This window comes from Meriones unguiculatus, chromosome 15, assembly GCF_030254825.1.
Source record: "Meriones unguiculatus strain TT.TT164.6M chromosome 15, Bangor_MerUng_6.1, whole genome shotgun sequence".
In the NCBI taxonomy this organism is placed as follows: Eukaryota; Metazoa; Chordata; class Mammalia; order Rodentia; family Muridae; genus Meriones; species Meriones unguiculatus.
Window position 1 is genome coordinate 3,474,423 of NC_083362.1, and position 11,429 is coordinate 3,485,851.

The following is an 11,429-nucleotide window of genomic DNA, read 5'->3' on the forward strand; positions in this document are numbered from 1 at the left end:
AGCCAGCCAGCCAGAGTCCAGAAAGAACTAGAAAGGGTGCGCTTATTCAGCAGTAAGTCTCAGAGGCTGAAAACATTCTAGGCCTAGATTAAATTGTACAGAGGCTAGAAGCTTCCAGGACTAGGCCTAGGTTAGCAGACGGAGACAGTAAGCCTCCAAGAAGGTGATAATTACATCGCGGGAATAAAAGCTACTTTTGCGCTGAAGGCCTCCTACAATGGCCTCTAGATCTGACCTCATTTGGACACCTGCCTCCGCACAGAGCCCAATGTCTCCCTCAGGATAGCAGTTGTCAGTCTCCCAACCTCCGCGGAAGACCCAAGATCTGTGTTCTTCCTAATGAGGAGTACTTGGGCGGGCTGCCCAGCTGCTGGGACAATGAGAAAATTCCAGACCTTTCTTTGGGATCAGCATGGCCCTGAGACTTTGTGTGTGTGTACATGTATGTATACATATATATGTTTGTATATGTATATATGTACATGCCTGAGAGTATGTATCTATATACACATATACATAGATACATAGAAATCCCATGGCTGGAGAGATGGTTCAGAGGTTAAGAGCACTGTCTGCTCTTCCAGAGGTCCTGAGTTCAATTCCCAGCACCCACATGGTGGCTCACAACCATGAGATCTGGTGCCCTCTTCTGGCATGCAGATGTACATGCAAATAGAACACTCATGTAAAATAAATGAATAAGAAATTCCAAGGAGGTAGAATTAGGATTGGGAGCCTGAGACCAGGCAGGCTTACTAGTGTCCACATGATGGCCAGCCTCCTTGGTGAATGGAGTGAAGGATGAGTGTGAGCACCCTGGCACAGTGGGAGCTCCAGGCGGAGGCCTGGTCTTCTGCACCAAGAACATGCCTCCCGGTACCTGCCAATGCCTGCAGTTTGGGACTTTCTTACTGTGACCCCAAGGCTGCAATAACACTCAAAGGTCAAGGCCAGCAAGGTGGCTCAGTAGGTGAAAGAGCTTGCACAGCAAGCCTAGTGACCCTGGTTTAATCCCCAGACACACGTGAAAATGGAAAGAGAGAACCAGCTCTACAAAGTTGTCCTCTGACCTACACGTGTGTGCTGTGGTGTGCATGCTCATGCGTCAGTCACACCACACACACAAACAATAAATAAAATTTAGCTTACAAAAAAAAGATGAGCCAGTGTGGTAGTACACACTTTTAATCCTAGCACTCAGGTGGCAGAGGCAGTTGGATGTCTGTGAGCTCGAGGTCAGAATGGTCTAGTGAGTTCCAGGACAGCTGGAGCCGCATAGAGAGGCTCTGGCTAAAAACAAAAACAAAAACAAACAAACAAACAAATGAAGAAAAGTCTGTTTCCTAACACAGTGTCAGTGGGGCCCAGCTCAGCCTGAGTCCTGCTGAGGACCTGGGAGAGAGGCTGGACAGAGAGGCCCCAGAACTAAGGTGGGGTGCTGGGAAACAGTGCTGAGCAGCCCTGCAGCTGCTGCGGTCTAACTGTCCCAGGGGCAGGAAGCAGCTGTCCCCGTCTGCCAGCCTGAGCCCCATACTGCTGGGGCTGGTGACGGACAGCGTCCCCAGAGCTCTGGCTGCCTGCGTCAGCCTAGTGTCCGCAGCTCAGCTCAGCCCGCGTCACTTACAGGGACGAGCCCTCCCCGTGATACCAGCTTCGGGGCCGCAAAGCCTTCCTTTCCTCCCATCCCTGCCAGGAGTCCTCATCATGGGCAGTTCCATGTGGAATGCCAAGACAGGCCCCATCAGATGCCCTCATAGCAGGGCCAGAGCACCTTGAAAGCTCTGGCGTGGAAAGAGCAGGTACACCCCAGCGTCCATTCAGACACACGAGCAGTGGGGAGCCTTGAGGAAGGGGAAGGAAGCCAGGATGTCCGGACCTACCTGCCCAGCATCTCGCTGGGGGCCTGGGCGTCATCCTGAAAGGGAAGCTAACCTCCTCTGTCAGGACCGCTGCTGTCCTCTAATCAGCTCTCCCTCCTGGCCTCCCCTTCCTTGCTACGCGGCCGACTTCCTCTCCAAGGACCTGGGGCAAGCTGGTACACCTCTGCCCATGCAAACCCACCCTCTCCCCTGTGACCCGTGACATCACCCGCCAGGAATGCAGGCTGGTTGCTTGGTTGGTTGGCTTTTCAAGACAGGGTTCCTCTGTGCAGCATGGCTGTTCTGGAGCTCAAACTGTAGACCAGGCTAGCCTCGAATTCACAGATCCTCCTGCCTCTGTCTCCCGAGTGCTGGGATTGGAGTCTTGGGTCCACCACACTAGGCTGAATGGAGGAATTTTAAACTGATAGGAACAGCTACTACACTTGATCTTAGCCAAAAGCAATGGAATGAAGCCACGTTACAGAGTCTGGCCCTCCTCTGACTATCAGACTGAGGCAATGGGCCTCAAGAAGTTGGCGCTCTCCTGGGAATCTTTTGCCAGGAGAAGAAGAAAAAAAAAAAAAAGAAGTCTGGAACCTAGTGCCAGCCAGAGGGAGATTTTGTCTTCCAAGAAGTAGATCTCGGGCAGTTCTGACAGCATATAGCAGAAGAAGCGAGCTGAGAAAATGAGGAGTCAGTGATGGGCAGGGACTGAGCTTTGATCAGGACCACTAAGCTACACACACCTCTGGCCTCCATTTAAACCTAAACCTCAGCGCTGAGGAGATGGCTCAGCCAGTAAAAACCTACAGGGCAAACATGAGGACCAGAGTTAACATCTCAGGATCTGGGTGAAAGTAGCAAGAGAGCTGGGGATGCCAAGGCTTGTCTTTAATCCTAGCACCCAGAAGCCAAAGGCAGGCTAATCTGAGTTTGAAGCCACCCTGGTCTACATAGCGAGTTCTAAGCCAACCAGTGAGACAATTTGGAGGGGCTAGGGAGATGGTTCAGTGAATGAAAGTGCTGGCCACTAAGGATGATCAGATTTGATCCCAGGACCTACACAGTAGGGAAGAATTGACTCTAAAAAACCTGTCTTCTGGGCAGGGCAGTGGTGGCACATGCCTTTAATCCCAGCACTCGAGAGGCAGAGGCAGGAGGATCTCTGTGAATTTGAGGCCAGCCTGGTCTACTGAGAGAGTTCCAGGACAGCTATGGCTACACAGTGAAACCCTATCTTGAAAACCCAAGAAGGAAGAAGGGAGGGAGGGGAGGTGGGAGAGAAGGAGAGAAGGAGAGAGAGAGAGAGAGAGAGAGAGAAAAGAAGGAAAGAAAGAAAGGAAGGAAGGAAGGAAGGAAGGAAGGAAGGAAAGAAAGAAAGAAAGAAAGAAAGAAAGAAAGAAAGAAAGAAAGAAAGAAAGAAAGAAAGAAAGAAAGAAAGAAAGAAAGAAAGAAAACTCTTCTGGGGCTGGAGGGATGGCTCAGTGGGTAAGATCATTGGCCTCTCCTCTAGAGGACCTGGGTTTGATTTTCAGCACCCACATGGCTGCTCACAACTGTCTGTAACTCTAGTTTAGGAAATCCAACACCCTGTTGTAGCCAAAACAAGCACCAGGCATGAACATATTGCACAGACATACATGCAGGCAAAATGCCCATACACATAGGAAAAACAGGACAGTGGGGCTGGAGTGGGCTTAGTGCCCAAATGCACATGCTGCTCTTTCAAGGAACAATCCCCAGAGCCTACATCAGGTGGCTCTCAATCACCTATAACTCCAGCACCAGAGGTACCCCACACACCCAGATGGATGGGGTATATGTATAAATATATAAATATATAAATAATATATAAATATATGTGTGTGTGTGTTTGTAACTTTTGTTGTTACAGGTAAACTCACTCTGTAGAGCAGGCTGGCCTCAAATTCAGAGATTCTCCTGCCTCTGCCCCCTGAGTGTTAGAACTAAAGGCGTGCACCACCACCCCCTGGCTTAATCCAGATCGTCTGAGGCGGGAAGATTCACTTTTCATCTGGGCCACAGCTCCTACAGGCAGTCTACGCAAGGACGTGGAAGAAGGAGGCTTTCACTTTTTTGTTGTTGTTGTTGTTGTTTTTGAGATAGGGTTTCTCTGTGTATCCTTGGCTATCCTACACTCTGTTTGTAGGCTGACCTTGAACTCTCTTGCCTCTACTTCCCTGAGTACTGGGATTGCAGGCATGGGGCACCACGCCTGGCTGAGGCTTTCACTCTTTGCTTGTTTTCGCTCTCCCTGGCAAGCCCGTCCCTTCACTGGATTGGAGTCTTCTTCTTTGATAGTCCAGTGTATGCTGAAGACCAACTGAGGTGTCCATTCTCGTGGGCTGAACAATTACAGGGTTCTTAGACCTTCTGTTTGTAGACAGCCATTGTTGGACCAGCTGGACCACAAACCGTAAGCCACTCTAACAATCCCTTTATGTCTATAGACAGATATATAGAAAGGCACAGATAGACAGGTAGAAAGTAGATATACAGGTATACGGTAGATATACAGGTATAGGGTAGATATGCAGGTATAGGGTAGATATACAGGTATAGGGTAGATATGCAGGTATAGAGTAGATATATAGATTCATTCTTTCCATCCTGTTCCTACAAAGAATTCTAACACAGTTAGGCATCCAGTTACTTGCAACAGGTGACATCGGGGGCCAGGATGGCAGCTGGAATACCTGGAGGCTGCCTGGAGCTGGCTCCCCTTTGGTCTCCACATGGCTGTGCTCAGCGTCACTGACCTACCCAGGAGAGAGCCTGGCTCTTGGGGGCTCACGCAGTGTGCTGACAAAGGATGCCAGGTGTAGAGGTGGGGTGTACCAGTTACCAGCTGTGTAGTACTGGACAAGTTTCATCTCTGGCCTCAGTTTACTTACCTGTCAAATGGACACTCAGGCTGCTGCTGAGAGGCCCAGGGAGAAGCTTGATAGTGGTAAGCCCTGGAGTTGTGCCCTGGATGCCCTGGACATGCTGCCCTTCCCCCAGCCTCTCTGCCCACTAAATTTAGACTCTGCTTCTCTGTCTAGGAAGCCTCGCACTGACTGGGTATCAGAGCTCTATGCCAGGATCATGTCTGTGTCCCCCAATAGAACAGCTTGGTACCTTTCTGTCATCCAAGGAAATGTTCAGGATTTCCTCTGTGGAAGAATGTTCTAACAGAGGGCTAATTAACTTCCCTGCTGTAAAGTTGCAGCAGCAGCCGCAGCTTCTTGAGGCCCACAAGCCAGGCATGGTGGTCTACCCTGTCATCTCAGCACTAAGGGGCCTGAGAAGGGAAGATCTTGAGTTCTGGCCCAGCCTGGGCTACATAGCAATGCCTTGTCTCAAAAATCTAAGGGCTCAGTCAGTAAAGTATTTGTCGTGGCCTCGGGATTAACGTTTTTCAAAGTATTTGTTTCTCATGATTTCAAAAGTTTTTCATGATTTTAAAAGTAGAGGAGGCTGGGTGTGGCTCAGTGCTAGAGCTCCTGCCTAGAATCCCCCAGTGAGGGGCTGGGTGTGGCTCAGTGGTAGAGCATTTGCCTAGAATCCCCCAGTGAGGGGCTGGGGTGTGGCTCAGTGGTAGAGCTCCTGCCTAGAATCCCCCAGTGAGAGGCTGGAGTGTGGCTCAGTGGTAGAGCACCTGCCTAGAATCCCCCAGTGAGGGGCTGGGGTGTGGCTCAGTGGTAGAGCTCCTGCCTAGAGTCCCCCAGTGAGGGGCTGGGTGTGGCTCAGTGGTAGAGAACCTGCCTAGAATATGCAAAATCCTAGCTTCCATCCCTAGGACCAGGAGCAGGACCAGGAAGCCATGACCCAGCAGCCTCTGCACTTGGCACCTGAGACCCACTGGGCAGCCAGCCTCTAGCACTAAGCAAACCCTGGCTGGGGAGCAGAAGCCCCGGGGAGGCAGGCCTGGAGGGGAACTGAGACCCACTTTTCAACAATTGTCTGAAAATAGCCCAGGCAGCTCACGAGGAAATGAGTCCCTGTCATGGTCACGGGGCGGGACAGTGGGACAGGAAGCGTTTGTCGATGCTGGTAGCATGCAGGCCTCTGACCTCTAGAGACCCTCATGCACTGGTTTGTCAGCCCTGGATCCCAAATGCCCGGGAGAGAACAGCTAAGACAGGGAGAGCGGGGCCTCCAGGAGTGACAGCCAATGTGTGACAGGTTGGGCGTGGGGTTGGGGTGAGGGGGAAGCCGTACTGGGGCTGGGAGGCCTTAGGTCCTACCTGACCTCGCATTTACCCCAGCTCACCACCTCCAGCCTTGGGCTCCCTTTCTGATCCTTTTTTTTTAAGATTTATTTTTTATTTTCTGCAGGAGTGTTTGGCCGTGTGTGTGCCTGGTGCTCTCAGAGGCCTGGAGAGACCACCAGATCTTCTGGAACGGGAGTCACAGACAGTTGTAAGACCCCGGGGCTCCTGCGAGCGCTCTTCACTGCTGAGCCGTTTCTCCACACCCGTCTTGGATTTTTGTGTGTATGTGTGTGCAAATGTTCATGTGTGCAGGTGCGTGCATGCATGTGTGTGTGTGTGTGTATTTGTGTGTACATGCACAAGTGTGCGCACGTTCTTGTGTGTGTGCAGGTGGTGCATGTGTGTGTGCAGGTGAATGCAGAGGCCAGAGAGTCAACTTCAGTGTCCTTCCTCAGGCTTCATCTTCATCCCCCTTAAAAAAAAAAAGATTTGTCTTGCCAGACAGTGGGATTAAAGACACGCCTGTAGTCCCAGTGCTCTGGAGGTCTGGAGGCAGAGGCAGGCGGGCTTCTGTGAGTTCGAGACCAGCCTGGTCTACCATTCCAGTCCAGGACAGCCAGGGCTACATAAAGAAACCCTGTCTCCAAAATCAAAAACAAAGAGGCTGCGCGCCATCCCATCTAGCTCTGTGCGTGTTCCCGGCTTGCCGGGTGTGCGTAGCAAGCACGTTAACTTGCGGAACCATCTCACCAGCCACCTCATCTCTGCTGTGAGACAGGGTCTCATTGTGTAGCCCAGGCTGTCCCCGGATTCAGGTCCTGTGATAGTTATACTTGGTCCTCAACTTGACTACATCCAGAATGACTTAAAGCCTGAATGACCGGGCACATCATTGACAGATTTTTTTTTTTCCTTAAAGAAATCATTTGACATGGGATGACCCACTTTTTAATGGGAGGGTCTTGAGGCAGGGTTTCTCTGTGTAGCCCTGGCTGTCCTGGAGTTCATTCTATAGACCAGGCTGGCCTTGAACCCAGAGATCCTCCCGCCTCTTCTCCTGAGTGCTGTGATCAAAGACAGGCGTGCGCCACCACCTCCTGGCCAGGGAGGGCCCACTCCTAAGGAAGATCTTTGCTACGTGAAGATCCGCCTCTAATCTGGGCCATACCTTCTGCTGGAAGCCCATATGAAGGGCATGTATGCCATCCTAATACCCCCCATTCCTATACCCACACACATTCTATAGGGAATGTTTTCCATAGGGAACCCTAATTCATGTCCCCTTTCTGGAATGACAGGCCTGGGCCATCACACTGGGTTCAGCCCTTTTCAGTTCCTCATAACTCCAAGGCCACACCACAAGGACAAACAGAAGTTCGGGTCTCAACATGCGGCTCTGGAAGCCAAAAGGCACAGACATTTCAACAGTAGAAGGCCGTGGGAGGCGTGCCTGCCAAACTGGACCGTGCAGAGAGCAGCCAGCAGCACCAAAGTCACAGCCACGCTGAGGACTTCACGGGAGCTTGACCAGAGTCTGGTTAGGAATGGTGGGCCTTGGAGAACATCCTTCATCCCAGCAAACAGGGAGCCGAGGCAGGATGCTGTCTCAAGGAAAAGGCCCAGGGCTGGGGACGGCCCAGACAGTAGAGGGTTTGCCTAGCACGCACAGGGCCCTGGGTTCCATTCCTAGCCCGGCATAAACCTGGTGTGGTGTGACTCAGAGCTTGCGAGGTAGAGGCAAAGGGATCAGAAGTTCATGCCTCTCCTAGGCGACATGTCAGCTGACAGAGAGAGAGGGAGGGAGAGAGAGAGAGAAAGACAAAGATACTGGCTGGGAAAACCACCTGCTCACAGAGTCCCCAATCACCCCTGGATGAAATCTACTACACTAGAACTTTCTAGATCTTTCACCCTTTGCAGAGGGACCAGCGTTGGTGGCTTCCTGCATCACGGAGGTAACGAAAATGTCCCTCACTGACAGGTACCCACTTCAGGGACGCTGCTGAGACACCCAGGTGTGGGGGTGTGGCCTCATGATCGTGACCACCGTGACCACCTTCAGTCCATCTCCTTTGTGACTCCCTCCTTTGTGACTCCAGAGGGTTGGGCCACAGGTCCTTGTAGGAATGAACTTGCACTTTGACCTCAGCCACTGAGGAGGTCATGGCCCTGAGCAAGTGACTTCACTGAAACAGGGCCGGGGATGTAGAGTGTTTGCCTGGCATACAAGCCAAACAGGATGGTTCACACCTGTAATACCAGCACTCCGAGGTAGAGTTCAAGGTCATCCTTGGCTACACGGAAATTCCAGGCCAGCCTACAACAGACCCGGGTAACGATGGCAGCAAAGCCCAGTGTGGCAAGCTAATCGAGCTACAGCAAGCTACAGCGGGGTGAAGGGTGACACCTGGCCCCATCTCTGGAAAGCCCACCTGGGGAGCTGCAGCCCGGGGCTCCCTGCGGGGTGCACAGCCAGCCACCCGGCAGACCTCCATGAGCCTCCTGGGGACCTCTTAATTCCAAGGAAGCTGCCATGCAATAGGCTCCCCTCAGGAGGCAGAGGCAGGAGGATTACCTGGAGTTCTAGGCCAGGCTGGGCTCCAGAGGCTGGCAAGATGATCCAGAGGATAAAGGCCATCGCCACCGAACCTGATGACCTGAGATCAGTCCTCAGGACCCACACGGCAGAAAGAGCTGATTCCAGACACACACACACCACACATACATACACACATACACGACATGCCACACACACAGCACACACATACAGACATGCAGTTACACACATGCGCACATACATACACATACATACATACAATGCACCACACACAAATATACACACACTAAACTGTTAAATAAACAGCCCCCAAAAAACCCAAACAGAAAAAAAGCCGACCCAAGTCTTAAGTAGGGTGCTCGCCTCCAGGCTGTGGTAGTGAACGGGGTGTGTGTGTGTGTGTGTGTGTGTGTGTGTGTGTGTGTGGCTGCACCCTGAGGGACATGGCTTCGAGCGGGGATTGTCCTCTGAACAGGCCTTCTTGCCTCAGGTTCTGGAGATCCCCACCTGTGATCAGCCAGAGGGCAACAGGACACCGGCCTGCTGTATGGAGAACACTGGCTGTAAGCACAGTGACACGTGAGGCCCTTGTCTCAGGAGTGTGTATGTGTGTCCAGGAGCGCTGACACAGACACACGTCAAACCCAGGCCTCATCCCTCAGTGCCACCCACTTCCTTCCCGGGACAGGCTCTCTCACTGAGCCTGGAGGTGGCTGGTTCAGGCAGCTGTCTGCTGAGCCCCAGGAATTCCCATCTCTAGGGACAGGGGTTGTAGGTATTCCCTGCCACCCCTGGCTTTTCCTGTGAGCACTGGGGATCCAAACTCAGGTCTTCCTGCTTGAGCAGCACGCTCCTCCCCACAGAGCCAACCGTGTCCAGCTCCTCCGCAGGACTTCCACTAGGAATGCTCTCAACTTGTGACTTGATTACCCGACAAGCACGGACGCAGTTGTAGGGACAGTGGGGACACTGGGCAGGTTCTGCAGTTTTGCTCTTCATAGCCTGGACTGGCCACAGCTCACTAGGTAGACAACAGTGGACTTGTGCTTTCGATCTGCTGCCTCCGCCGAGCTTTGGGATTATGGGTGTGTGTTCCCACACCAGGTTTATGCGGCCCCGGTGATGGAACCTGGGGCTTCCTGCAAGCGGGGCACTTTTCCAGCTAAGCCACATCCCCACTCTGGGAGCCCCTGTCCTCTGCTGGCTGCTTAAATCGCAGTGATTGTCACCTTAAAGAGGAGGACATGGGCACAGACAGGATGGCCACGTGCCCAAGGCCACGCAGCTGGACAAGGCCGAGGAGCTATGGAGACCTGAACTCTGCCCATCCCCTTCTGGCCTGCTGTGCCCCCCTTCTCCCTTCTGTACTGCCCTAAGATCTGCTCCGGCCGCGGCCAATCCACCTTCCCTCCCCGGGGAAGCCATTGTGAATACCCATAGATCACCCCCATCCCCGGCCCTCATGGAGTGCCAGGGATGGGAGCTCACCACCCCTCCTCTCCTCAGAATGGGGCTGGACTCAGAGCGCACCATCCTGAGGGTGCGGCTGTGGGTGAGTGTCACTGTCCACTCAGTGATCCCCCTCCCTGAACGGTGGGGCAGCCTGCCTCAACACTGCACCGGTCACTCAAGCAGGAGGCTGCGGCTGCACCAGCATGAACTCCCATCAGCCGTGCCGCCCACCCTCTCACAGGCCTGGGCTGCCGACACTGCCCCAGCAGCCCCGGGAGGGCCGTGCTCCAAAATCTAAGGGGACCTCATAGCCTGGAGTCTGGCCTCTCCATGGATCGAATCTCTGTTTCCGGGGGTCTAGGCTTCTAGGAACAGGGTACTCGGAGGGGCCAACGGGGCGGGACTGCTACCCTTTCCCCTTAGGCTAATGTCAGCCCATTCCTGTCTGCAGCTTTATCGCTTAGTGATTGCTGTTGCTAGCCTCAGCTTGCCTCTGTTTCTCCAGCTTTGCCAGGGGCATCCGTGTTCTTCCCGTCTCCTGCTCCCTGGAGAATGGAGGGTGGGAGGGCACTGAGCCCTCCCAGGGTGCCCGACCTCCCTGTGGATGTGGACTGCCCCAAGGAGCAGCCCAGGACAGCTGGGACGAGGGGGGAGCCCTGCTCTGGCCCCAGGCCATGACCCCTCCCAGGAGAGCAAGGGATGGATTATCAGGGTGTAACCAACACCTCCTCTCCTGTAAAAGCCATTATAAAAGGGAGCGTTTGTCTGGGCAAGCCAAGCCGAGCCACTGGTCTCCACAGCCACTCAGCAACTGAACCCAGGTGAACTGGGTCGGGTGGGGCAGCCATCCCGAGGCCCAGCGTTCAGGAGCGAGAGACTGGGAATCTTGTCAAACTCGCCACCCTCCTGCCTCAGCATCGCACCAGAGCTGGGACGCTGAGGGGCAGGCGCATGCTTGGGCATGCTGAGGGAAAGCTTGGCTGTTGTGTCTTAGGTGCTGCCCACCTGTTTCTTCTGACAGGGCCTCTCAGTGGCTTGTCAGGTGAGCCCCGGGGACCCTCTCCAATGCAGGAATAACAACCGCCACACCTGTGTTTTTCAATATTTTTTATGTGAACAGTGTTTTGCCTTCACATATGTCTTCGAATCACGTGTGCCTGGTGCCCTCAAAGGCCAGAGAAGGGTGCAGGATCCTCTGGAGCTGGAGTTATAGGAGTTACAGTTAAGAGCTGCCACGTGAGTCCTGGGAACCAAACCCACGTCCTTCACAAAAACAGCAAATGCCCTTAACCACTGAGCCATCTCTCCTGCACGTCACCTTTTAACTCGGGTTCTGGGGTC